Source organism: Anguilla anguilla, chromosome 5 (assembly GCF_013347855.1).
Source record: "Anguilla anguilla isolate fAngAng1 chromosome 5, fAngAng1.pri, whole genome shotgun sequence".
Classification (NCBI taxonomy): Eukaryota; Metazoa; Chordata; class Actinopteri; order Anguilliformes; family Anguillidae; genus Anguilla; species Anguilla anguilla.
The window spans coordinates 54,894,794-54,922,450 of record NC_049205.1 but is presented as its reverse complement, the minus strand read 5'-3'; the positions used below and the strand labels follow the sequence as shown (position 1 = coordinate 54,922,450).

The following is a 27,657-nucleotide window of genomic DNA, read 5'->3' as shown; positions in this document are numbered from 1 at the left end:
AGAGGAAACTTCTCTCATCCAGTTATTGTTGGATGGCATGCAAATTTAAAATGATATATTGTGTCTGCTAGCTGTTTGTTCTGAGAGTGCAAACAATAATAAAAAATGTATGGATATAAAAGCAGAAATATGCAGCAACTCCCCTCTGCGCACATCTCCACCAGCCTCAACCCCATCGGCCACATGCATGTTCAAATTGAAAATTTCAATCGGTTTTTCTGCAAATCTCTTCCAGCAAAGTTGTTGTGATACTGATACATGAAGCTCCCACATTAATCATTTTCCTGTCAGAAGCAACAGCATCACAAACCCAGTAACCTGACCGCGTTATTTAAAAAAAAGAAAAAAACAGCCTGGCTTAAGCCTTTGAGTGGGGCCGGACCACTGTGGATACGCGTCAACAGTAAACTTACAATACTGTATAAACTACATTTTGTTCTCACTTGCAGTGTCATTCCAGGGTAGAAATATTTGGCTTGCCAGCCTACAGATTTATAGTGATGCACACAGACCACTGTTGTATTTAAAATTCTGCAACTTAGCTGTTACCACAAACTCCGTATGCCAGAGCATATACGCGAATATATTTTTCTGTGGTGGTTAATGACTTTCAGGCTGATACTGCAATAGCGGAAGAGTTGCTGAGACCAGCATAATAATGAAAACAATTATTTGTGTTTGTATCGGAAAGTGAGCCATTTTAAGTCAAAGTTAATTCCAGGAAAAATAGAGCCTGAGTCAAGATAAAAGTTTTGTTTTCTCTCCTGTCTTTTCTGTTTTATTGGCAAGGCATGGACAGTTCACCCCTCTCACATGGGTAAATGAACACAATATTACTGAAGATAACCATACACTGTTTTATTTGGAACAAGGGGAAGTACACTTTTTCTTGTCACTTAATACTGCAGCTGATCATGGGGTGTATAATGTGTCTGACAACATCCAGATGCCATCTCAGATCATCCAAGGACGTTTCCAACATCAAGAAGTCATTGTGTAGAAAGCCTCTCTACCACTCTGTGTATTTAGAAAGAATGTCTCTAGGTAGTGTTATATTACCAATACTACAGGAAACTTTGGACAAACCTGCTTGCCGAAAGTTTGCCCATGGCATCATTGTGGATACACAACCACAGCTCAAAGCACTTTTATACAGTTGTAAGTGACAGAGAATTGCACTGGCCTGGGACAAGTTCATGCCACCAAATTGCCTGGGATCGCCACGGACATTCTCATGCGAGGTTACCTTGGTGATCCGCAGCCTGAGTCAGGGCCTGAGCACTTTGTAATAAACACACCGTAAGCACATTGAAGCCTAGCCATGTGGAGAGGAAACTCACGGGGGGAAATGCCTTCAGGGCCAGAGAAATGGGGTAAGAGTGTAAACAACTTTTTCATCATCTGCAATTAACAAGCAGCCACGATAAATCATACTAGCTCAGTATGCCACATAAATTAATGACTCCTTCTGTGTGTGAAATGCATTATTTATAGTGCACTGGCCATTGAATCCAGGTAGAATTTATTTCTTAGGAGCATAACTAGACTTGAAGGGTTTGCAATGTTTATTTTTTATGTTTATCTTCACTTAAATATGCATAATATTGAAGCAATATATTTGATCTCTCTCAAAAAAAACTGAAATGCTTTGATGTGTTGTGTTTTGTGTGATGGTTATTTTTTTAAATTCATTTCATTTCCTTTTTTCATTTAGAATAAAAAGTCATGTTTATATTCATACAGCACGTCAATAACTGAAACATAAATCTGTCTACAGGTAATAAGTAGAAACATCAAATCATCCAAACCTAATTAAAAGATCTCACTTTTAGTCATAAGTAAGGGTTTGGTACATTATATGTGTCCTTGTGGTGTTACTGTGTTTAGAATATACAGTTGTATTCTGACAAAATACTTGTAGGAAGGCATAGACCTTTAGTGTATTGTATTTCAATTCCATTTTTAATTATGTTACAGCACCAACAGAAAATGAACGCAGTTATTTACCATTATTTGTTCAGTGCAACTTGTCATTGCACAACAACTCTGTTGTTTTCCACAACACTTTAAAAAATATGAATTCTCAGGCTTTTTGAACTCATTTCCAGAACTAAATGGGGTAAAGGTTAATTAAGATGAAACCTTCCCCCTCCATTTTGTGGTGTAAGCCACTCCCACACTGAACAGGGCAGCCAGACGGTGCAATTATTTAAATTAGTGGGACAGAGAACACAAAGGTAACAACTATGGAATTATCGGGATATGGTCAATTTTATTTATGCATTAGCATATTTGTGTGGACCTGGTTTTGACCCACTGATTTGTGGAAGCAGATGGAAAATTTATTGCCCCGCTTTCTTGTTTAGGGCCAGTTTATTGAGGAGTATAAAACATACAGCATACGATTCCTTTGGTGCTTTCAGCCTCTCCTCCCCAAGACAAAAGTTTATTAATGCTTTATTGGAGCTGCTATGAAGGGTAAGTGGTTTTGCCCAGAAAGACCCTTTTAAACAGAGCTGTGTGACTGATTCCGTTTCTGGCTGGGCCAAGGAGGGGTGTGCGGCGTCTGCAAAACACACCTCACACCTTCCCCTGCATTCTGAAGTTGCACTGCAGGTCAGCACTTCATTCCAAAACCATTTTTGTCTTGCAAAGCATGCTGGGTGCTAATGAGACGTGGAAAATATGAAATGTGTTTGGCTATTAAACTGTGCTTACCAACTGCATTGTGCTCCATAACCCATTCAATCTCAAATAATACACAGAGGCTTGGTTAAAGTGTGATATATCCTATAAACTATAAACGAAAGAAAATGCATTAGTGCTGTATACACTAATATAAATATATTGATACCACACTCAGTGTATGTTGACATTGGTCAGCTCTCCCCATATAAAACAGTGATTTTTGAACCACCGCCGTTTCAAAGCCATTCTCAACACAATTTCACAGGTGAGCTACAATCGTCATGGGCTCACCAAATACTGATTATGGTATAGCTACAGTATGATATTACAGTGTGGATACCCCCTAAAAATTGAAGTGAAAGTAAAATACTTTTGTAAATCATTAATTCTTATGTGAAGTTTCTTATGTATGTGTGGTTGATTATCCATGAAACGCAATTTCAATTTCACACACAGGGCTATATTTCCAACCATTATTCACATAAGCCATTTGCCATTACCCATTAGTGTAATAAATTATACACATTTTTTGTTTTGTAGAGTTGTATATATCACTGTAAATATCTTTATTGTTGTTATTGTTGCTGTTCTTGTTAGTAATTACCTTATTTATTTGAGTGCTTTCTTTAAATTTCTTTTCTGGCTAATGGTAGCTGTGAACAGCTTGAAAAGCCTCCAGCGGCATTTAAGAGAGAAAGGTGTCCAGATAAAAAAGTTTTAAATGCTAGTTTAAATCACAGGCTGTGACAGGACTGGTCATGTGAAACTCCCATTAATTTCCCCGTAGAGAAATGATCCTTTGATTCGGAAATTCTGAGGCCCATGTATACTGTACTTCAAACAACATGTACTCATCACTGAAAATTAAGCATCAATCAACGCAGGAACTGTGAATAGAACATCCACTCCAATTATTTTAGTGAGTTCCTTGTCAAAAAAGTTTATTTTCTTTCCTTGAAAGAAATGCATAACAGCAATACAAATGAAGGTGTAACATTTCCTGTAACATTCGGATAAGGGGGATGAATCAGCTTTGCGTATGAGGTGTTCTGATCGATCGCTGCTTGATACCGTTTCAAAGACTAATGCTGTCCTAGTTCAGACTGTTCTGGGATTGCAGTTTCAGATGGATTAAGTCTGATCAGTGCATTTGGTATTCCCTGCCATTGATCGCTGGCTTAATCATTCCGATTGACTGATGCAAGTAGCAGAAATGGGTGAAACAAACTGTGGAAGTGGTGTCAGTTCTTTTTACCAACACATGCTTCACCCATTTATCGTGGACCTTTCGTACATTATATGCAGAAAACATAATTGTTTTTCATAAACTAAATACATTATTTTTCCCCTTTCTCATGAGGATAACCATTTTTATTGTTTTCAAGATTATTTATGCAAGACGCTGTATGTTTCATCGGCTGTTGAGGTCACTCCTGAAAATGTGCATTTCCACTGCATGAACACCATACAAACTTACTGAAGTTTCTCATCAGTTTATACCAACAAGAATACTTGCAATGAGCAATGATACTGTCTGATGCTATTTATCTTTAGCCTACGCAATTAAGTACAATCCGCATGTATTAGACATACACTTGAGTAATCAGAGTCACTCTTATCTTCAAACACAGTTTGAAGACAAACATTTGCCCCAGGTAAATGAGACACAATCGGAAATCTTAATCAGGGTGCTGAGTAAGACTGCCATCTTTCAATCACTTCCTCCCCCTTAACCACCCACACACAATAAAATGGATCTGGCTGTTGTTTTGTACATGGAAAAACTCTTTTACAACAAAAGTTCTATATCATATGAGAATTTATATCTGATTATATTCAAGTGAAATTCAAATACACTTACCATATACAATAACTTTTATCATTTCTGCTCTGATAGTTTATTTAATCTTAGCTTCTCATCATGAGTAGCTGTAATTGTTTGATGTTCTGTTTATGGCATTTTTGTGTAAACAGAAGAAGCAAAAATATTTGCACAGCATGTTCGAATTTCCCAGTCAATTTGAAAGCAAGCCTTCGAAGCTGATGTATTGCTTCACTGTTTATTTTGGAACTGTCACTCTCCAGTACTGGGATAGTGGTGTTTATTGCATCGGTGTTCTAATAACTGACAAACAGGCTAACACGATCTTGTCCTGCCGCAGAATGCAACTGTGTTGCTGTATCTCATCAGTGGAGAGCTCGCTCACTCAAGAACTGTTCCCTCTAAATATACATTGTTTGTCACTTTACAAATGGAATGGTCCATGATAATAGTTATTCCCGGCGATAGCACAAAACAGCACGATAAAAAGCATGCTGTGCTGTTCTGACATTTTGCACAAACAGACAAACAAAAATAGTCAGATTTGTATGTCTTCCATTGAAAAGCTGCACCTGAAGCACATATGCAAAGAGGAGACACAAGCAAAATGCGGTTGGCAGACACACTTGTACAGTAACTAAGCAGGGAGCAGTGTCGGATTTGCATACAGGCCGATGAAAATTTGCATAATGCCTTAATTAGTGCTGCAAGGTTTTTGTTTCTTACGTTGCTTATCTCTCAGCACCTTCCCCTCCTTTCAAAAGCAAAAGAAGTTCCTTTACACCACGAGCACGATTCCCTTTAGCCCTCCTTTTTAAAAATGTTTCACCATATGTGGTGAAAGCAACAGTATGCCGACAAGCAGACTGCAAATATTAAGCACCTCCCAGAGGGTTCGCAAAATGGCAATGTGTAATTGAGTTTTAACACTAACCCCCACCGACCAACATTTCCCAAAAAAGAAAGGAAACGCTGTGAGCGGAAGCAAACCAGATCCACAAACAAATCCTGGCTTAATGAGGTGCAAAGTCAACTGTCTCTAATTACCTTATGCAGCACAGTATAAACAGTTTGGAGGAGGTCCTGGGTTTTTAAATGTCCCTGGTGGTTGAGTTGGAGCCCGTGGCAAGGGCGGAGGGGAGGCGAGAGGAGGAGGAGGTTAACTCCAGGATGGGAATCAAAAATGCTCCTTCAGAGGTGATGAAGCACATAAACGCTCCTTTACCACAGGCATCTCCAGAGTGTTTCTAATAAGCCTTCCCTGGCAACCGTTTCAATAACCACCCAATATATTTTTATTTAATCACTACATCCACCTCTCATTGCTTTGCCGCAATCCCATCAACACAACACATTTTACTGTGGTTTTAGCCTTGTTCAGGAAGGGGCACGCGGCACGCAGTTACACCGCCTACCTCACTGTAACTGTCTAACGATCACTCGAACCGCGATCGGTTCTGCACTCTGTTTAAGACGTGATGATGCATGCTGTCGGAAATAACTCTTTACGGGACTGAACTCTGTGCGGCAGGAAATTGCCAATCAAAGGATTCAGAATGCCTGCCATTTTCAGACCCGGAGGAATTGAATGCAGTCATGACTCCGATCCAATAATCGCCACAGTACACGCGGCGGCAATATTCCTGCGATCAGAAAATGCAAGAAATGCACACATGACTGATGACTTCCAGAGAGGGCTGACCCTATTACTGGCATTCATATTGAGCCCAGATAAGACAGGAGAAGAGAGAGAGAGAGAGAGAGAGACATTCTGAGAGAAAGAAAGAAAATGTGTGATAGAGAGAACAAAAGAAGGAGAGAAAAAAAGGAAGCCTTCAATCATTTTGTGTTCCTGGCAGCCAGCTAAACTTTCGAATGTAGAGGAAGACCTTTTATGAGTTTTAGAAGACCTGGCTGAAGTGGTTTTATTTCAATTTTATATCTCACTTACCCGCCCCCTCTCCCAGATTTCTCTTCTCTTCTAATATCCAGCTCTATCTTCACTTTCCTATCCCATTATGTCACAGAGAAGGGCCAGGGAAATCACAGCCAAGCAAATATTGTTCAAAAAGGATAAGTAAATAAATCCAAGTCATTTGGAAATTTGGTCATTTAACACAGTACACACAGTCTATACTGCAAAACCTTTATATTACGTCAGCACCTTATATTAATCATTAATTTTTGAGAACTTAATTTAATTTGATAATTGTCATTCTTTTAAATAATTTAATTTTACACATAATTATGTATGCAAATATTATGCCGGGTTAATGAAAGCATTATGAATGTTCCAAGGAGACGTCAGGTTAAAACATCTTCTGACAAGTGTAACTGAGCTTAATTTCCCAGTTACTCGTAATACATTATGTAGCAATGTTGTTGTAGCTGTGGCTTTAAAATCTTTAGCCCATCATATTACTTATAGAGTCCATAGAGGCTTTGTGATTTGTGGTTATGATTCAATTTTTGTTTCAGCTGATGCTTATTATTTTTTCTTCCATTTTTTTCTCCAATTTCTTATTTTTTAAAATTATTTTGTATTTTGTTTTATTGTACCTCGACACCATTGCAAATGAGGGTCCCACCCTCAATGTCTCACTGAGAATGTTAAATGAAATAAATACATTTGCAAGAGTGCATTTCTCAGTGTTGAATCTTGTTCTGTAATCAGACACGTATCAGTGTGGTATCCACCCTTAAGAAACTTATACACCCGTTAAGCAGTCTGCCCGTCCCTTTGCTCTCAGCTTCCCCTGCAATAAACAGCCAGCACTCCAGTGATATGTGCCGATTCAATTATTGAGGTCAATTATTTTGCATATGATGCGTGAGTGGTGGTGACATGCCATCGGTGCATTTAGCATTTTCCAGTCGCGTCTCTGACTGGGGGTGGGGGGTTTTCTGTGGGGGGGGGGGGGGGGGGGGGGGTTTCACTTGGGGTTACTGCCACCACCACAGTTGCCTTTTCCTCCTTAAGCATTTTCAAAGTAATGTCCCCCACGCTAAATATTTCATGGTCAATATGTGACCTAGGTCAGTCTCCCTGTAGACTCCATGTATTATACTGTATAAAGTCATTTGCCCAAAGTAATGAGCTCCACTGCTGTGGCAGAGAGCTATTATTGAGCTGGAGGGGTTGTGGGCACAATGTTGAAGTGAAGTAGTGTATGAGTGTGTGTCTGTGTGTGTGTGTGTGTGTGTGTGTGAGAGAGAGAGAGAGAGAGAGAGAGAGAGAAAGTTATTACATTTATCATTATTATATTTGAATATTATTATTATTCTACATATTATTTATATGTATGCATTGGCAATAATTAAATTTGTATTTCTTGCCAATAAAGCAATAAACATGAATTGAATTGGATTGAATTGAGAGAGAAAATTGGTGTGTGTTTGTGTGTGTGTGCTTGCAAGTTTGCGTGTGTGTGTGTGTGTGTATGTGTGAGCGTGTCTGCATGCATATGTGTGTGTGTATTTGCATGTATGTGCCTATGTGCATGTATATATGTGTATATTTGTGTATACATGTATGCCTGTGTGCCTGCCTGCATGTGTATGTCTGTATATACGCATGTGTGTGCCTGCATGCATGTGTGTTTGCCTTTGTATGCGAGTGTGCAAGCGTGTGTGCTTGTATTACCATTAGCCTCAACAGCATGTGAACCTTGTAACATGTTCCAGTTTGCTCATCTTACAACAACTGTGCTGCCTGGACACAAGCTGCGTTTATGTCTGCAGGCGTGCTAGCGTGTGCCGCTGCTGTGTTAGCTGTGTATGTGGCCTTCTTTTCTCAGCTCAACTCTGACATTTCCTGGTCCTAAGGAGATTTTGTTCCCCACATTTCCCCAAGCCACTACGAGACTCTGCAGAATAAAAGAGTCTGAGGTTAAGTGGGGATCACTGTGATGCACTGCAGCCACGGGTCATGGGTTTGATAGCGGACCCCTCTCTAAATCAGCAGGGCGCTCTCTTTCTGGCCCTCTCGTTGGTATGGTAATCCTCAGTGACGGACTGTGAGACCCATGTGACCTGTCTTAACACACACCTGAGGAAGACGTTATTATAGAACGACCAGCCTCCCAGTCCCCCTCTGTCAGTTATACTTAAAAAATCCACAAATTACTCCTTTTTCTGAACAGTGACATGCACAGAGGCCCGATTGATTAGGGAAACTGGAGGGAACAAAAGCAAGCACAAATATGAACTTTTTTTTTTTCTCACTGAATGTGGTATTTGAGATCTATGTATGAATGGCATCAGTACACTTGCAGACCAATTTTGTCACAATGTCCATCAAATGACAAACCAAATTAACTAAATCAGACAACAAAAACTGATGAGTATTATAAGAAGCCTTCTCTGAAAGGAATTTATGGACATTAACAAAGGTGACCCAAAGACATCTTTCTTTGTTAGCAGTCCCTGACCACTGTTTGCAGGAGAGAAAGAAGGCATAGCAGGTGTCTCTATCAAGGAGAAGCAGGTGTTCTGACCAGACATTATTATAGCTGACAATGAGAACCACCCCACCCGCCCCCTCTCTCTTTCTCCCTCTTTCTCTCTCTTTCTCTGAATTCATTGTCTCTGTTTAATAGTTCAAAGAGAATAGGGGATTTCATGAGTTGAAGGTTTTGGAGTTGAGTTGTCTTGCTAAATGGACAGTGCATGAATTACTAAAACATATGAAGCTAGAGGAGAAATTCCTTTTAACCACATGACTAGAAGGAAACACTTATAATATATGTGGGGAGATAATTAAACAAATATGCCATACATGGTTGGCAACGACATAATTGAGACCCAATGTTTCTGCTAGTTTCTTCCTTCGATCGTTCCCATTTGTAAGTGATAATGTAAAATTAATTTGAGTCTAAAACTTCAAAACGCACACAAACATACAAACACACAGTCAACACAGCCTATTAAATGGATGGTTGGCATATTGACTGACAATAATCAACAGTATTTCAAGCCCCTGCTCGCAACCTTTCGGTTCTTAAAATAATAATTATCATTCAGAGAGACCTGTATTTTCATTATTCTCCTTCTCAGGTTGCCCTTGGGCACTGTTAGCGAGAGGAAATTTTACCTTTTGATGGATAATAGTGATTAAAACTGGAGTTAGCTATCTCTTCAGCACTAATTTTGCTAACTTGTCCCATCATTTGATCAGCTGCAGCGTACTTCTATTAGCTCTTAAAGAAATGATATAAGCTAGATCCTGCACAAATGATCTATTTATAGCCAACCGAAGGAAATGGTTGGCTCTAAGCTGATAGCACTTCATTAAATATCAGTGTTAATGAACTCTGCCTCCATATTATTTAACTGCATATAAAAGCATGAAGCACCTAGTATTATGTTGGGTTCAGGCCCTTAAAAGATGAAAGGAACTACCAGTCTCTGAGAATAATTGCATTTTTGTTAAATGACTGGATAGATATATTAAAAGAAAAATTAAGCTGTTGAAGGAAATATAGATAACTCCACACAAGGTTTGAATTTAAATCGAGCCAGAAAATAAATAAAAAACTAATGTCAAATTCTTCAATAACTTCCTCCTTCAGATTGATATCAAAATGATCTCAAAAAGTAGATTAAAGGATGTCATGCAATGACTCCTTCATTCAAACAGAATTTGTGCAGTCTGGCAGGTTACAGTGTCCCCTATCAAATTTAGATACTGCACTTGCCATTTTTTTAAATTGACAGCTAAATACCTCCAAATAACTTGAGATTCAGTCCAGTAATACAGCTAAGTCAGTGACTTGTGAAAATCTGTTGGTCACAGCACCCCTTCCTATGTAAACGAGTGCGTTAAAATCATTGGAGAGAAGCAACAGCATTGTTAGCCTCTGTGGCTACTGAGTGTGATCTGGGAAGTGGCAGTTGTTTTGTATTTCCATATAAAATATGTTTTTATACCCTCCAGTGGAATTTGATCTAAATCAATCCTGCAATTTGAACAATGGTAGGCTGTCTCAATGATGGAGCTCTGTATCCGCAGTCAAATCTCAAGTATCAAATGCTGCCAGTACCTCAAGGCACTGGCAAATTAGGTAGTGTTCAACTCAGGTTTGCTGGTTGGACACAACGGACCCGTTTCAACAAGAATAAATTAACTGTGGGTGTTGTGGAGGCGTGGTTTCATTATTGCCAATCAGATCACCCCATTTCTTTCACTTTAAAAACAGTGCCTTAGCGTCAAATCCAACAGCTAATCTTGTCTTGGCTGCAGATCATAAAAAAAACACAGCTTGGATTTCAAATAGTCAAATTAAAATAAAATAAAAATGATATATTTCAAGCATCTGTGTGATAATGCATTCACATGTGCAGTGCATTCATAGCACCACCAAAATAGCACAATGTGGCAGCATTTCAGTTTAAACCGGGTCAGGATTAGTTTAAACGTAAATGCATTATTCAACACCGAACTTGCACAGCGGCAAGTGTTTTTATTGACACACCCCCTATTGTGATGCTATTGTGATGCCCCATGTTGATTGATGCAAATAAGTTTATTGCAGACCACAGAACTACCAAACCCGGCACAGGCAACAAGCATTCCATTTGCATGAGACAAAACTAGAAATTCTACTTGGACTCAGGCATGGTTGTCCTTACATTGTCACCAAAATAGGGTCCGTGGTGACACCAATGGGGTACAGAAGTTTATTTAATTATTAAACAAAGACCTGGGATCCTGATCAAGAGCTGGGATAATTAGAAATGACAGTATGGGTATATATAGGTATATACACTACCTGACAAATAATATATGAAGTCCTGACATCCAACATCTCATTCAAAATTGCGGGCATTAATAAGGAGTTGGTGCCTATATAGCCGGTTACCAGCATAGCTGGATACCAGCATGACCAGCATATCATGTGTTTTGGACAGTGTTCATCAGAATTGGATGCCGGAGTGGTTGTGGCTGGTCACCAGCATGGTATGCTGGTGTGGTGATAGCAGCTGGACTAGATGAATATCATAAAAAACGTCACATAATGTTTCTTGATGTGAGTGTGCTGTTAACTAGTTACAGACTATTTCTGCTTTCCATGGCAGTATGATTGTTTAATAAATAAGAGCAATAATCAATATTAACAGAACAGAGCTTACTAGTTCTGTTATTTCAGCCCACCCGTGGTGAACCACCCACCCACACACACGCACGCACACACACACACACACACACACACACACACACACACACACACACACACACACATTTAATCATTTCCGTTATGTTTTTCTGTTATGCAATGCCCAGCCCTCTTCCAACTATGTTTTTCTTTTGATGCCACTCCTTGAAGTAGACTGAAAAGACAAATGCAGATACATGTTATCAGAGTAACACATTTGGTCCCAATTATGTATTTTAATTATGTATATTTTTGCATACAAATGCATGTCCACTGATACATTTTCTTTTGTCCAGCAACAGTCATAGCAGGAAAACAGCAACATAGCAGAAAAATGTGTGCATGAATTAGTTTATGTGACTAATATGCTCTGCTGATACATATTAGTAGAATAATTCAAATTATATCCTGAGTATGCTTTAACCACTGAGTGGAACTCATATAGGTTTAAAAGGGTCTACTTACCACACTTACATTAACATGCATAATTGCTCCATTCATTGCCTATAAAAGAAGTGGAAAGAAAAGGGGCCAAAAAGGTGGTGTGGAAATGACTTATCAAGCTGACGCCTCTGTCACTACAGAGCAAAGAAAATATTAAGCGGTCTGTATTGAACAACCCTACCCATAACACATTTTTTTACACACACAGCATGTGGCTGCTGCTGGAAAGATTGATGCACCCTTCATTGTTTGAAGTTTCTGTGGGGTTAGATTCTGTCTGGAAGCTTTTGTTGTGGGACACTCTTTCCCTGTGAGGTTCATCTCCCCAGTGTTTTGGTTTTCTAAATCCCCACAGCCAACTCCTTCGCAAATAACAAGTATTTTATGTTGCTTTGGGTTCTGGACCAAGCCTCCTTCTGTATATGGATATGTCGCCCCCCAAATGAATCTGAGAAAAAGCCCTAAAACAAATATAATCAGAGCATTTGATTATATATATGCGTACAAAAATGTTAGTAATACTTGATATTATTTGTGTAATTGGTGTTAGCATATTACCTAACAAAGACAAGCCCAGATGTGATGTTTTGTTTAATTTTACCTGTTTACAGTAGTTGTTCTGCAGCTATTGTTATTGTAATACTTTGGGACTTCGATCAAAAAGAGAAAGAACATGCCAGAAGTTTGTGAGATGATGATAAACATGAGAACATAAAGAAAATGTCAATAGGTAATCAAGAAGCAGCATTTTATGTGCTCAAATGATTCTACGTCACCCCCTCCCAGTCAGAGATAGACAGTGGAAAATTCTATTTTTAGCTAAAGAACACTCTCTGAGGTCAGGGAGAATGAAAAGAAATAAGTTGTCCTCACCACTGAACTTTGCTGTTGATGAGAAGTTCATTTTCCTCAGCAGATGTTGTTGTAACTCTGTGTTTAGAGCTCTTAATGTTTTATTTTTATCTTCAAGTGCCTCTCTATTCAAGCTCCTTCAACCTGCAACAGTAAATAAAATATGTCTTGACCAACTGACATTACAGGCATCCATACTTAAATGCTCAGTGAAAAGTATTAGATGAGGTATATGGTGGCAGGGTGGACGAGACTACTGATAAGAAAAGAGCCTTCCTTTCTGTGCAGAGACACATGCCCGATGAAATAGTGTTGCACTGGGTAATGGTGCATAAAAGTCTGGTTAATACCAGCAAAATCTTTAGCCTCTGTAAGAAAAGAAGGGACTGTTATATAAAGCTGAACAAGGTTTGTCACAGGGAAATTCTGAATATCCTTTACTTCAGAGGTGGGTACAGAAATTGCTTTACTTTTCAAAAAGCTTCATCTTCAGGCATCCTTTACTTTATCACAAGGTAATGGTTCTGTGCCACATATTGGACTTGTAAGAAGAAGTTATTTCTCCCCAGTGCATCTGACTTCTGTGGACTGGTTAGAGCAGAAATGAATGATTTTGAAAACTGGTGATCAGACTCACATTTGTGACTTCCCAAATGTGCAGGAGAGAGCAGAGATGAAGGGCGGTGTTTTCCAGAATCAATGTCGCATGGGCACAGTCAATGGGATGAATGGCTAGAATGAAGTACGGCTTGAAGTGGCAGATCTACTCACAATGTTCATTTTGGAGGCATGTTGGAGGCAAGTACTAGAACTGCAGAGCAGCGTCTCTCAGTGCTCTGTGTGTTTTTTCAGCAGCTGCTTCAGCACTTTTTATACATACATTTCAGGGCACCATAATGTTTGGGACACATAAATGGTGCTGTGTGTAAATGACAGTAGTCATGTTTGGTACATTGTCGCATATCCTTTGCATGCAGTGAATGACTGAAGTCTGTGGCCCATAGAGATCAGCAGGTGCTGAGTATTTTTGGTGATGCTCCGTCCGGCATGTACTGCAGCCACCTTCAGCTCCTGCTTATTTCAGTGGCTAACTGCCTTAAAGTTTCTCTTCAGCATATGAAACACACGCTCAATTGGACTCATACTGGGTGAATGACTTAGCCAGTGAAAAATTTTCTAGTTTTTAGCTTTGAAAAACTCATTTGTTGCATCTGCAGTATGTTCAGGATCATTGTTGGGTTGTAGGATGAAGTGTTGTCCAATGAGTTTGGAGGCATTTTGTTGAATCCGATTCAGATGCTCCTGCTGTTTTTAACTGAAGAAGGACTCTGAGGTAGGACTCTGAGGTAGTCAGACCCCAGCCTTTTCATCCTTACACTTATTTTCAGGATTTATTTAAACATTTTCAGTGTCTACATATAACTACATTTCTGTACTAAATGCTGATCGGAGGCTCTTAAATAATATGCTCATGGTATTTGTTTTATCGCTTTTCATATCACCTCATAATATCCAACATCTTAATTGCACACTTTCCTCATATTATGCAGCTCTATCAAGTAGTGGCATCACATAAGTCACACAACATATGTCCCTCCCCTCCCACCTTGCTCTCTATGTAATACCAAGCCTTGTATGCGTCGTTTGGTTCCCTAGGCGACCACCCCTATATTTACTCAAAGTTCTGTACAAAAAGCAGTTTTTATTTTCTTTAACAAGGAAATAGTATGATGATAAATGAATGGATTTTTAAACCAACCTTATAAACTGGAATACTTGATAACAATCTCATTGTTTCTCAATGAGTTGATTACATTTCCATTTCTCAAACATGAAATGATTTGTGGGTTGCAATATACACAGGCGCTGTGTGCAATGGTATTTTTACAATGTTGTATTTAATCAAATATATTAATGGTTGCATTTTTAAAGTATGACACATTTTTGTTTTTAAATGCTTCAATACAGATCCTCTGAAGCAATTCCTATGACTAGAAATGCTTACATTTTTGAGCCTGTAAAACTGATCCCCTTCGGATGTTAATAAACTTTCAAAAATATATTTTTTTATTTTTTATTTTCGTTTGAAAATGATGGAGAAGGTGTTTAATGTGCAGCTTATCAGACTTGGGATTTACAATAAATTATCTCTCCTCCACTTAATGAACTCATCGACTTTGTTTACTTTGATATTGTCCCCAGTCCATCTCTTTATATTTAGAATTAAACAGGACGTTGTAGGAATCACCTCACCTTCACTGGAACAAAAGGCACATACATCCCAATTTACACTGCTTGGAATTCTGGAGTCGATGTGCCGCATATACCATAAAGCACAGCGTGGACAGCCCGTAGACAGACCACTTTGATAAATATGGTTTGGAAAAGGGACAGTTATTATGCCTCATGAAATAGCCATTTAAAATGATTCTGTGCCGCCTTTCGCTTCAGTGATGAATATAGTTTAGATATCACAGCCTTGAACTAAATATGTCATTGGACATACAAGCAGTAAAAATGAGACGGGTAACAGGATATTGTCCTTGAATGCTACTATCTGATTTTTTCTCCTCTTTAAATTACGCAAAAATATGGAGACTGTTATCTGACAGGCAAATAGCCTGCAGAAAATCCCTCTCATAGCGTAGAGGTACCAAGGTGCTTGAGGAATATCATTCGCAGGGAAATGACATGCGGTGCTTTCCCATCTGACTTTATCTGATATGCATTGTCTGTCAAGCTCAGTAATCAGGAAAATACTGACTGTTCTCTGCAGATATGGCATAGTCCATTCAGCCAAGGAAAAAATGATCTGTGATTTTTTTTTTTTTAAACATAACTGTCCACAGATTAGTGTGTTTCACATTGGGGAATAGTTCATGTGAGCTTTACTACACATCATGAACATATATATCTTGGCTACTGATTCAGGACCTCTTTGTCACTCACTTTATACTGATTATACTTTATGTCGATTTCCCTTTAAGATTTAACTAGTATTTTCTTCCATTCAGGCTGATTAGCTGATAAGATTAGTGCTGTGCATTTAGATTTAATAAAAATATAATTATCAGTAAGGGTGTCAGTGTGAACTGGTGCTAGAAATGAAACTGGTGTCTGTTATCTGCCAGAATCAAACTCATTTACTCACTGTTTAAGTAATAAAGATTGAAACATTGAAATCCAATGAAAATCACAAAGGCTTTATACCTTCAAACATGCAATGCTCACACTTTTCCACTCACAAGAAGTATTTGGGCTAGCAATTTCAAAAAATGTGGCAAATTCCTCAAGAAGTCAAAAGGATTTTCAAGCAATTACCCAAGCAGATACTCGCCCTACAAGGTGATTCCATGGAATGCATGTTTCAGACTTTTCTTAAAACCCTAGAAAACAAGATGGGGCACCTGGTACTTTGTTGTGTTGTACCATTCCCAGTACTTACATTTCTCATCCAAATTTGTGGACCTGGGCATCACACCAAAAACTACAGTACAGGGAAATTCAAGGAGTTGTTGTATGACAAAGGATAAGGGGCACTGCTCAAGTTGTTCACTGAAAAGCCAGACAAACAGACAGAAGTCTGGGTGAAATTATCTCATGGTTTAAGAGTACATACTGTATCAGAATAAAAATACAAAACACTGGCTCAACAGACACAGCACTGGCAAATGGCTAAAATGCCCACCGTTTTAAAACATTCAATAAAATTGCTGAGAAATTGATAGAATGGACTCAGAAAACAAAACAAAACAAAAATACTGGTTTTTTCAACCAAATGATTGGCACACAAACCAGGCACAGCACTGATTACTTGGGAAGTTCTGAACTGAGGTGACAGCCTTTAATTGTTTAAGCTTACACAGCTGTTTAATTGTTATAATTAATTCTATTTAACAATTTTTGTATAGCTAATATAATTGCAATTATTATGCAATGACCAACTTTCCATTGCTTAGAAAAGGGAAAAAAAACATGATAGCTGGACATCAAAAAAATGTCTATGTACAGAAAATAGCACATCACAGTGTAGTAATATTGCTGCCAAAAACTCACTGTGCTTAATGCAATTGACGTAGATCTATTGTACAGGGAAATGTCACAATAGACACACAAAAAAGGCTCTACAGACTTCCAGCTGGGCGATGACTGAATTGCAGGTGAGAAAACTGCCCTAGATAAACTGGTGTCTCACTATACCTGTTTAATGTTTGTGCTTTTGTAATTCTGTACACCTGCCCAGGGACCAGGAATAAAAATGAGCTGTTTAGCCATTTTTCGGTATAATACATCAGATTTTAGCCCTTGGAATTTATATTTAGTCCCTGTCAACTGTATCAAATAAATTTAGATAAAAATAAAACCTGTAAGATTCAATGCAGCTGTTTACACTAGGTAAATGAATCAGTGAGGTGAACAACAACCATGATGATGTCAACAGTTTTTTTTCATTTGTAGTTTTTGTTGATATTCTTTAACCGTATTTTGTCCAAGTCGGTTGAAACATTTCATCACAGAACATAGCCATAATAAAAATTTAAAAATTCATTATGCAAGGGATAAACCCTGACATGTTGAACAGTTGTATGAACATGACGCACTAAGAGTGACATGAGGGTCAAATCTGAGAAACCATTAACCCTCTATAGTCAAGTAATTTCAGCCAACATAGACGGCTTAGCCAATATTTTTGTTTGCTACAGCTTAGAAAAGTCATACCTTTTGGGAAAGAATTCAGATTTCACAATGAGTCATATATTGTTCTCAACAATGCAAAGCTTGCACAAGAGAAAGGTGGAGTTCAGCGACAATTCTGTTACTGTCAAATAGGGAGGCAGTTACAACTGGATGCTCCCAAGTTGTGCTGAACTAAAGCAACTTCATTTATAATTGTTGCTTGCTTTACTGGCTAAGAAGGATTTATTTTCAACTGTGGAGGATTTTAAGTACATGCTGTGTCTTCCAGACTATAATCCCTTTATACAGACAATGTGCTATGTTTGACAGCTGTATTCTTTTGAAGAGTGGTATGTATTCTATTGTTGCTCTTTTTGTCAATTTAACAAATGTACAATGATGTATTCATCATGTTTCATTGTTATCATGTTTATTATCCAGGAGGTAACAAGTAATGGTATTACTTGGACACATTTTATTACATATTTCTATACTATTATAATTATTATTTTTCTTTTTTTTTGGTGTCCTATATAAGACTCTACTATTCTGCCTGTCAGTAACTAGCCACCTTCTGTATTTTCTTTTCAAATGCCAAATAGATCCCCAATTTCATGTGCAAATGTCAAAACAATGTCGAGATATATTTTTCTGTGTGCACAAAATATAAGAAACAGTTGATTTGGAAAGGTACATTTTCCTTTCTTAGGAAGGGGAGGGGAATACTTGGAAATTAGCTAAAGGTATATTCTGCACAGATGTTAGAAAGTTTTTGTTGTTTTTTTTTTTTTGTCACACATAGAGTTGTCACTGTAGGGAATAGCTTAACAGGTTATGTAGTAGTCAGAAACGTTTTTTGTTTTTTTTTAATAACCAGGCTTGATATGATGCTAGATGTGGGTTACTTGCCTCTGCCTAATGGTACTTAAAAAATAGGTAAACATAAAAAATAGTTGGGAAAATTGCTATATTTCAAAGGGTTACCCAAGCTGAAGTGGTCTACTTTCATACAACTGCTCAGCTCTTTTTTCTTATACTACGATTATTAGCAATAGACATAATTAAACACTCAAATTTAATTAAACAAAATGTTTGTAGTGTTTTGTTGTTGTTAAGTTGTTAATTTATTCATGTTGATGTCGCTGCTTTTGGCAGTTTCGAATTTTTCAAATGTTAATTTGAAAAAATGATGTTCTACGGGCCTGGGTGTTCATTTGGTACAGTGATAAGGCAGTTTCCTCAGGAACTCTTTCAAAGCCATGCTTTGTACTGTCCCTGCACTGCAGATTGTATTTTTGCTTGTCACTTTGTCATAAACTGTGATCTGGTGTGGAGGCAATATTATATCAGTCTTACTGAAGTATTCAGCCAAAGCTGTACCGAGGTAATATAGTCTTGCAGATGGGAACATGGGATAGGAGGATGTTATGGCCATGGCAGCGACTCACCGTGATCACTGAGGATCATGGGGTGTACCAAAAGAACAGGAATGTCAATCTGAACGAATGTGATCATGATGGGAATACACACACACACACACACACACACACACACACACGCATGCATGCTGAACACACCACCAAACAGACTGTGCAGTATGCATTGATGCACCTAACACCAGTATGATTAAAACTAATTTTACCAGCTGATATAGCCCAAGAAAATGGCCTCATTTTTCACTGAGGAACACTTAGGAGCTGAATACAGGATTACAGCTGACTCAAATCTCAGCCTTACACCACTTTTGACTCTCCAGCATGGAGACACATAAATCAAAGATGTTTCCGTCCGATGCATTAATTACTACAAACCTCTGAGAGGTCAGGCGTGGCAGCTCCGTGCAAAGGCATTACAAATAGATCATCTATGGTATATCGTTCACATAGCATGAATCCTTGGATGTGCAGTATCTAATCCTCTCTTACATTATACTAAGACATAACTAACCAGTAAACCAATCCTATGCCAAAGCGTTAATTATTCCAATTATAAATCATATGGTCATGGTTACCCATGAGTAATTGAGAGGGGAGCCAATATAATCATATATCTCAGAACACACTGCTATAAGATTCATAGAAGGAATCACAAAATAGTTGGCTTTTATCATGTACAGATTTATATTTCCTGCTGATTGTGAGTATTGCAGATCTGACATTGTTCAGACACATGGAGGGATAAGTGATATATGTGTGCGTTTCAAACCACTGAAGCAGAAAGCTTAGAAAATACAGAACAGGTGTTTTATTTTTTAGTCCAAATGAAAGTGCATATAGGACTCACTTTTTACCAAAATACGGCACATGCAAGTACGCAAATCTCACATTTACATACCCATCTCCAAAGAACTCACTCGGCAATGCTTGGTTTTCAACAGCTTAGATCGTAACGTATAAATTGTAAAGTATAAATACTGTATATATACACGCTACATTTCCAAAAGTATGTGGACACCTGATCTACTTAGTGGCTTCGGCTTTTTCAGCCATGACCATTGCTAACACTGCATAAAATTAAGCATACAGCCATGCAATCTCCATTGACAAACATTAGCAGTAGAATGGGTCATACTGAAAAGTAGGATGCTACCTTTGCAACAAGTCAGTTTGTCAAATGTATGCCCTGCTATAGCTGCCCCAGTCAACTGCAAGTGCTGGTATTGTTAAGTGGAAATGTATAGGAGCAACAACAGCTCAGTTGCAAAGCGTTAGTCTACGCAAGCTCACAGAACAGGACCACTGAGTGCTGAAGTGTGTAGCGCTTATAAATCATCTGTCAACACTCAATACAAACTACCTCCAAACTACCTCTGGAAACAACGTCAGCACAAGAACTGTTCATTAATAGCACCATGAAATGGGTTTCTGTGGCCGAGCAGCCGTACACAAGCCTAAGATCACCATGGACAAGAAACCTGGTGAAAAAAGAATGCTTTATTATTTTTTACCTTACGGATGTTGAACAAAATAAATCGAGCAACTGGACGAGGATATTGTTAATAAAAACAACAAAAAAGATTTTTTTAAATTTCCTGCCTCATCCCATGACCCAGTGAAGCTAAAGCAGTGAATGCAGACTTGCTTCCAACGGAAAAAATGAAATCTTCAGTTTAACAAAACAGGTGCTGGAACATTGAAGAAAAACAGAAATACAATCTGAACATTATGCAGAGTGTTGAAATGACTTAATGTACACCAACACTGTTGTTATAGCCAGGTATGTGCCACTTTCTGACCAAATAAACACAGAATCCGAAGTCTGAGAGCAAGCATGAAATTGAATTAGATGAAGTCAATATCAGCATGAACACAAAATGAAATAATGTAAACCCTTTTACACAAATCAGCATAATATGTAATAAACAGTGTGCATTCGACAGCAATCAAAATGTCCGTCTGTGCATAAATGGCAGTAACTAAAGTGCTTTACTAAGTGTGTGAGATGGCGGACACTCAAAGCTTTGTCATCACAGTCACTCTATGGGGCTACCAGCCATATGTGGCACTAGTCAGTTTTTATATTACCACTCAAATTAAACCCAGTTAAAAGGAAGCAACTCTTTGATTCTGAGAGATGCTGAATCTTTACAGACCACAACATCAGTATAATCCAAAGACCTCTCCCCAGAGTAATCAGATTCAGTAATCCACTGGAGACAGGGAGCTAAACAGGACAGCTGTTTCACAAAGAACAAACTGCAATAGCCCGTTATGGCGAAAAAAACGTCTAGCACCGTCCATCTTGATTCAATTTGCATATGGCTGGCTGCGCTCTTTGATCCCCTGAGACTGCTTCTCTTTTTTTCAGGCGGATAGTTCGGCTGTAAAAACATAGAAAGGGCTATTATGCATTTTTTTCCACTGACCCTGCAAGAGAAGCCAGCCGAACACTAATGTACAAGCCACGTCGCCGGGAGCGATTGTTGTGTCTGCTCCGCTAATCGCACTTTGGGTTAAAATCAACAAGTTCAACATAGCCTTCAGTAGCAGTGGTAGGATATGAAAGGTTTACAAAGGAGAAAAAACATCCACACAGTTTAAAAATATTTACAATTAAATCCACTCCAACCGGGTTAATTAAATTCTGAGCTTAGATTAGTCTTGTAGGGAATATTTGCACTCCTGTTTCAACACTGCCATATTCAGTGCTCTGCTGTACAGCTATACCATGCTGTAATTGTTAAAATATCCTGTTTCAGGGCATAGACATTACAGGTGCAATATTCAAATGCTCAACTATTTTATCCATTAGATCATAAATTAATTTCATACATCAGTATCTAAATGGCTGCTCATGAACTCAAAATGGCTGATTTATATGTTATCCAATTCCTCAATATTTTTTATGAAGACCCACATAACCTTGCAAGAAAAGAGAGAGAAAATTCTGTTATTATGCTTCCTGAGACACCTGAGTGAACATACCCTTCATGTGGTTCTTGGGGGGAAACAGAATCCCATTATGTAAATACTGGACCTTGTAAGTCACAGGACATTATCTGAGAATAAAAATGAATCTTAATGTGCAGCCTTAACTGAAAACATGATGCTTTTTAAGTCTTATACTTTTCAAGCGGCACATTCACCATTCTGTTATTCATACATATGGTACAAAAGGGCATATAAAATGTTTACAACAATCTCAATAAAACAAGTGAGGGTGATTTACTTTGAAGCTGTCTCTGAATTAAACCGTTTGCTCGTTTAACAGGAGCACAGTTGTTGTAATTCAGCGCAGATAGCATAGCCTTAGGGTACATTATTTATGTGCTTTTGGGCTGATGAGGCCCGACAGTCACTTGCTATTCCTTGCAGTAGGTTGTCAATAGAAGCAGATTCATTATTAGGAGGTCATACACATTAATGTTGCTTTGTCTTGGAATTTAAAAATAGAACACTTAGCACTCTTGAGTCAATGACTCCCCTGGAGTGGCTCTTGAAATGATGGTGCTTTGACATTCAGGCCTTGCAAAAATACAAAAGGGAAAGGAACAGCATATGTTAAATTTAGGCAAGCTATCCATTGCTGTGGTTTGCATTATGGGAGGGAGTAGGGAAAAGGGATCAGCTTTTTGTTAAGCCGAATGGCACCTATGGCCGGGATTGTGAAATAGAAGTGTTTATTTTTTATTCACAAGTACAGTTTAGCAAGTCATCAAAATGAACTCTCCAAAGAAAGAAAGAACAGTTGCATTTATTTGTTAGTCAAAGTTAAGGATCAAATGAAAAAAAAAAAAGTTTTAGCAAGATGCTACTAAATTGTCTAGGGTGTTATTTGAGCTTAATATCATTCTATGTAATTCATAAACTTCAATAATAGATCACATTGAGTGGGTGCCTGAAATTTTTGTTTTTGTTTTTTGTCTTGCTGATGCTATGTAAATACATCCATGCATATCATCAGAAACAAAATGAACACTTTATATTTAGTCATTTTAGAACCCTGTTTTTCATGGTGGGGGACAGCAAACAATGGGCTTGCCACACACTTTCATGAATATTTTAACATTTTAACATGAGTGGGATAATAAATTCACCATAAAATGATCCAATAACTGGAAAATATTAGAAGAGAAACAAAACAAAGGAATAAACAAAGCAATGAAATGTGAAAAATATCCCCAAAGCAACATCTGGTGGCATGGTCAATAAATGCAAGCTTGGCCCACAAGCAATATGAATTACATGCAGCTAAACACTGAGTGGAAAGTAAATGAAACTCACAGACTATTGTAGAACTGGGACACAGGCTATTGCAGTAGACACAGTCAGTCTGAAAAAAAGAGAGACATTAAGGACAGGGAAAAAAATCTTTAGGAAAGAATAGCAAAAATGTGTCATGTTTCGTGCATAAAAGCATAGTTATTATGTCTTAGTGAAGTACAAATAGAAGATTCAATGAAGCCCATTAAAAACAACCATCTGTTTGTGTTGTGCATTTTCTGTGATATTTTGTATTGGATACAATATTGAATAACGCTGAAACTAAAATTCTTCTGCCTTATGTCCTTGTCAAGCCGTACTCCCAAGTAATATTATCATGTATGTATTATTTTAACATGTCTGAAAAGTGAAGCAAGCTAATTTTAGTGGGCTAGCTTGCTAGCAGGTTGCCTTTTAGTGATTTCAGTAACAAAATGAAGATCATATAGACAACCAAAAAAATCATATTGTAAGACATCATGATTATAGTCACGCCTACAGGTATTTCCATTTGGCTGTGTTCATCATGATATACCCTGGACAATATTTTCATTTGAATTCATAAAATTACACACTATAGGTCAAAGTAAATAGTGTTAGCGTGGCAGTAGACCAATGAGTAATAAGTACTGGGCTTGATTTTTATTTATTTTTTACCTGGAGGCTGCTGGTTCTAATCCCAGGTGGGCAGTGCTGTGCGGTAAGCCATGTAGGCCAAGTAATCTGTGACAAATGAAGGTGTCTGCCATGTTAAATAAATGATAATAATGATGATGTGCACCACTAGGCAATGCAATGGCATTACCATATCCCCAGATGGCAGGGCCCCTTCGCGAGAGGTAGAATATGCAGCTACAATGCTTCGGCGTGCCCTATCGCGCTGCCTGGCAGAGGTGATCGACACACTGCCTGGGGTCTGAGTTTGAAGGCTGGGAATCACTGAGTTCCTTTATTATTCAATTTGGAATATGCAGGAGAGTGTGCTGTCCTGCTCCAAAGGTAATATATGACCTGCACACTGCTTTACTCCCTCGACTCTGGAGAGAGGAGACAGTGGCACATATATCAGTTTTTTTTTTTTTTTTTCATTGAGAGAGAAAGAGAATGAGAGAGAGACAGGTTTAGATCAAAGCAATGCAGCATATTAAACGTGGAGGCTTGATCAAAGTCAAGTTCAGGGTGTTATTGAGAACTGGATTGGAGCAGTCGTTTCAATGAACAAAATGAATTATCCATGGTGCCAAAGTAAATTAATTCATTGTATATCATTAAATATGGCAATGTTTATCCACCTTCATGCATGTTGTCCAGTTGCTTTCCGTACACCTATCATAGTAGGGGTAGTCTTTCAAGCCAGCGAATGCCATTTTCCTTGGAACTGAAGCTTTCCTTGCTTTCATTCCATTAAAAATGTTTGACAACAACCCTGGCTCGTTTAATTTTCGCCGTGCATAATCTTTCCCGATCAAAGCTCACTCACGCTAAACAGAAGTGACACACACAGGGAAGAGGAACGGGATTGAGTGCGACGGGTCAGTGGAGTTCATTTTGACTGGGAATCATTCGCTTATTGAAAGATTTCAGGAAGTGGAAAGAGGAACGTATCGGCGTGCTCACAGTTTATAAAGATCGATGTGAACCTTGGAATTAGCCTCCTGTCACGGCTGTATAGATAGTAAGGAGCAACTGCCCTTCATCTCCATGTGCTATCGGTGTGACAGACATGGGCATCAGGGAGGGCACGCACAGCCAAGCTGACGCTATTCACCACAGAACAACTTGCAGTGGAGTCCAACTGTCACTTGCGGAGTTATTTACACTACTGCACTTTGTAATTGCTTATCAGACTGCCCAATTCAGAGCTTCTTACAAAGGTGATTTTGTTTTGCATGCTATCAACTTTATTTTACTGAAGGAGTTCAGGTTAATCACCGTTCTCAGTGCTGTAATAGCAGTGCCTCAGTAGGTCGTTGGGAGTATACAGAAAATGGTCTCTGTAAAGTCAACTCTTACAGAGCAAGAGTCTTGTATGGTCCCAGTTTGACTCATACGTACTCTGTTAGAGTTGATTTAACACTGGACATTTTACTGTGTACAGGCTACATTAGCACCAAAAATACAAGAGCTACATTACAACATTTAGCTAAAGCTTCATTTGAAATGCAACATATAAGTATAAGAATAAGTAAAATAAGGGTATACACAGTATAAAAAAGATAGCTAATGCACTGCTGACAGATATTATTTTAAATGCCCTCAACAAGGGTTGCCAGATGCCCAGTTTTGGACTGGAATGTCCGGTTTTCAAATTATTTGTACAGGTCTAGTCCCCATTGGACAATATAAATCCGTTTGCACTGTTAAACCCCCCCACCCCGCCCCCTGCTCCCGGGTCAGCGATTGGTTCTGACAGGCTTGAATGCCCCATAAAAAAGTGGTTTAGAGAGTAAAATGAGAGAACTGAATATAACATCACCTGGCATCTGCTGCTCTGCACAGAGTGCATGGTGGTAACTTACCCAGGCTAGACTCTTTCAGGCAGGGCATTAATAATTTAATGACAGGGGGAGGGAGAGTTATATAAACCCTGATTTCTAAAGAACTATTTTTGCTTCTTCAACTTATTCCCTGGGAATATACTTACTACGCCGATGCAACAGTATCTGCTGAGTCCATTTATTATTAATGATGACAAAGTCTGCACATTGCAAAGAGCACGAACAGTTCAGAGGGGCCATTCTGTGTACATCTTAATTGTAATGCAGACTGTATCTGTTTTTGTTCATTTAATTTGTTTTTTCTTGACAAGTGAGAAAGTAACAGATGCACCTGTCTCATCAAATGAGGTCACTTGGTAATTTTAAGTAGTTTGTCATACGCCGATGACCTTGCTCGTGTACTTTTATAAAAATCTTATTAACTATTTAGCCTCCACTTGGCACCGTGTCACCTGGTTCTGGGGACAGGTGCACAAAAAAGGTGACTTTGGTGCAGTTATTTGTCTTACTGGCAGGTACACCTGTACCCTGTTCTCCTTTTGAAGGGAGCTGCAAATCTCCTGTTTCTGGAGCACTGTGTGCTCCCCATGGTGACAAGCCTGAAAGGGGACTAACCTGGCTGGTCCCATACGACAAAAGGCTGCCCCAGGGACTGAACATTTTAGCCCCTGGAGTCAAAGAAAGAGCATCTGGATCCGCCCTGTGCAGTAGTTTATAATGGTAGCGATTCAAACAGATTTAGGGTTGTTCACATGCATTATATCATTTGCCTTTGCTTTTTTCTCATAATGGACCAGACAGTTATGTCATGTTTACCATATTGTAATTGCATGATAGATTAGTTGTTGACTGTGAATTTGAAAGACAATAGGGTATGTATTCGAATGGAATCATGCTTGTAAATAGGCAGTTTTAATCCAAGATCCATAACAGTTAAGCAGCCAACTGTTGTTCGGAAGGCTAAAAGAGGTTGGGACAAATTACAGGACTGTCATTGGGAGGAACTGGATTCCTGGATATGTAACCTTCAAGATGCTGGTAGCATATATATATATATATATATATATATATATATACATAAAACTCTCACTCTTGCTACGAATTACATTGTGATTACGCTGTCTACCTGCACCATCTCCCTACATGTGGGAAATCAATGAGTCCCATAAGTCCCCTTAGGTTCACATTCAGTTAAAAAAAGAAAAAAAAATGTTACATTATTCTAAGATTTATGTTCTGTTTGTAGGCAATTTGTCTTACAATCAAGAACAGCATGGGTACACCATTGTATTATGCACAGAGAATGAAACAGAGGCAGGCACTGTGGTTCCTGTTTAATAGTATGGGATCGGTGGAAGTGGGAACACTGCAATTGCACAGAATTGGCTGCATTGTTTTGCTGCACTCCACTAGCATTAAAAAGACAATAACTTGCTTGCCCAATAATTTTTTTATCTGAACAATGTCGTGGCAAATTAAAAACCTTTTTAAAGGAGTTTTACTGATGTTTATAACAGTGTTTAGGTAATGTCATGGTTCAGCTTGGCTGATACAATTCAATCCAATTTAATCATAGGACAATAAATAAATAAATAAATAAATAAATAAATAAATAAATAAAATATGGTTGGTGCAGACATGAATACCCTAGGATATTTTAAATACATGCTGTACATACTGTATTGTACAATCATATATCAATATAAAAATCATGTGGCATGTAAGTTTAACAATTTATATGTCAGTGACCTAAATTTGAAATTAGAATAAAAAGACATTTGCCTGAAATGTAAAATACAATCAGCTAAAATGTAAAACAT

At 38.4% G+C, this 27,657-nt stretch overlaps 1 long non-coding RNA gene across 2 annotated transcripts in view; it reads right to left on the bottom strand.

Moving 5' to 3' along the window:
- Positions 1–12,493: 12,493 nt before the first annotated feature.
- Positions 12,494–27,657, bottom strand: part of LOC118228135 — a 40,068-nt gene continuing 24,904 nt past the window's right edge. The window contains exons 2-4 of one of the 2 annotated variants that reach the window (XR_004765412.1): positions 23,361–23,409; positions 12,982–13,104; positions 12,494–12,569 (exon numbers count right to left, since the gene is read on the bottom strand). This is a non-coding gene — a long non-coding RNA (uncharacterized LOC118228135). Of the gene's footprint in view, positions 12,570–12,981; positions 13,105–20,439; positions 21,458–23,360; positions 23,410–27,657 lie in introns of those variants that run through there. The other variant, XR_004765413.1, reaches the window with a different exon arrangement.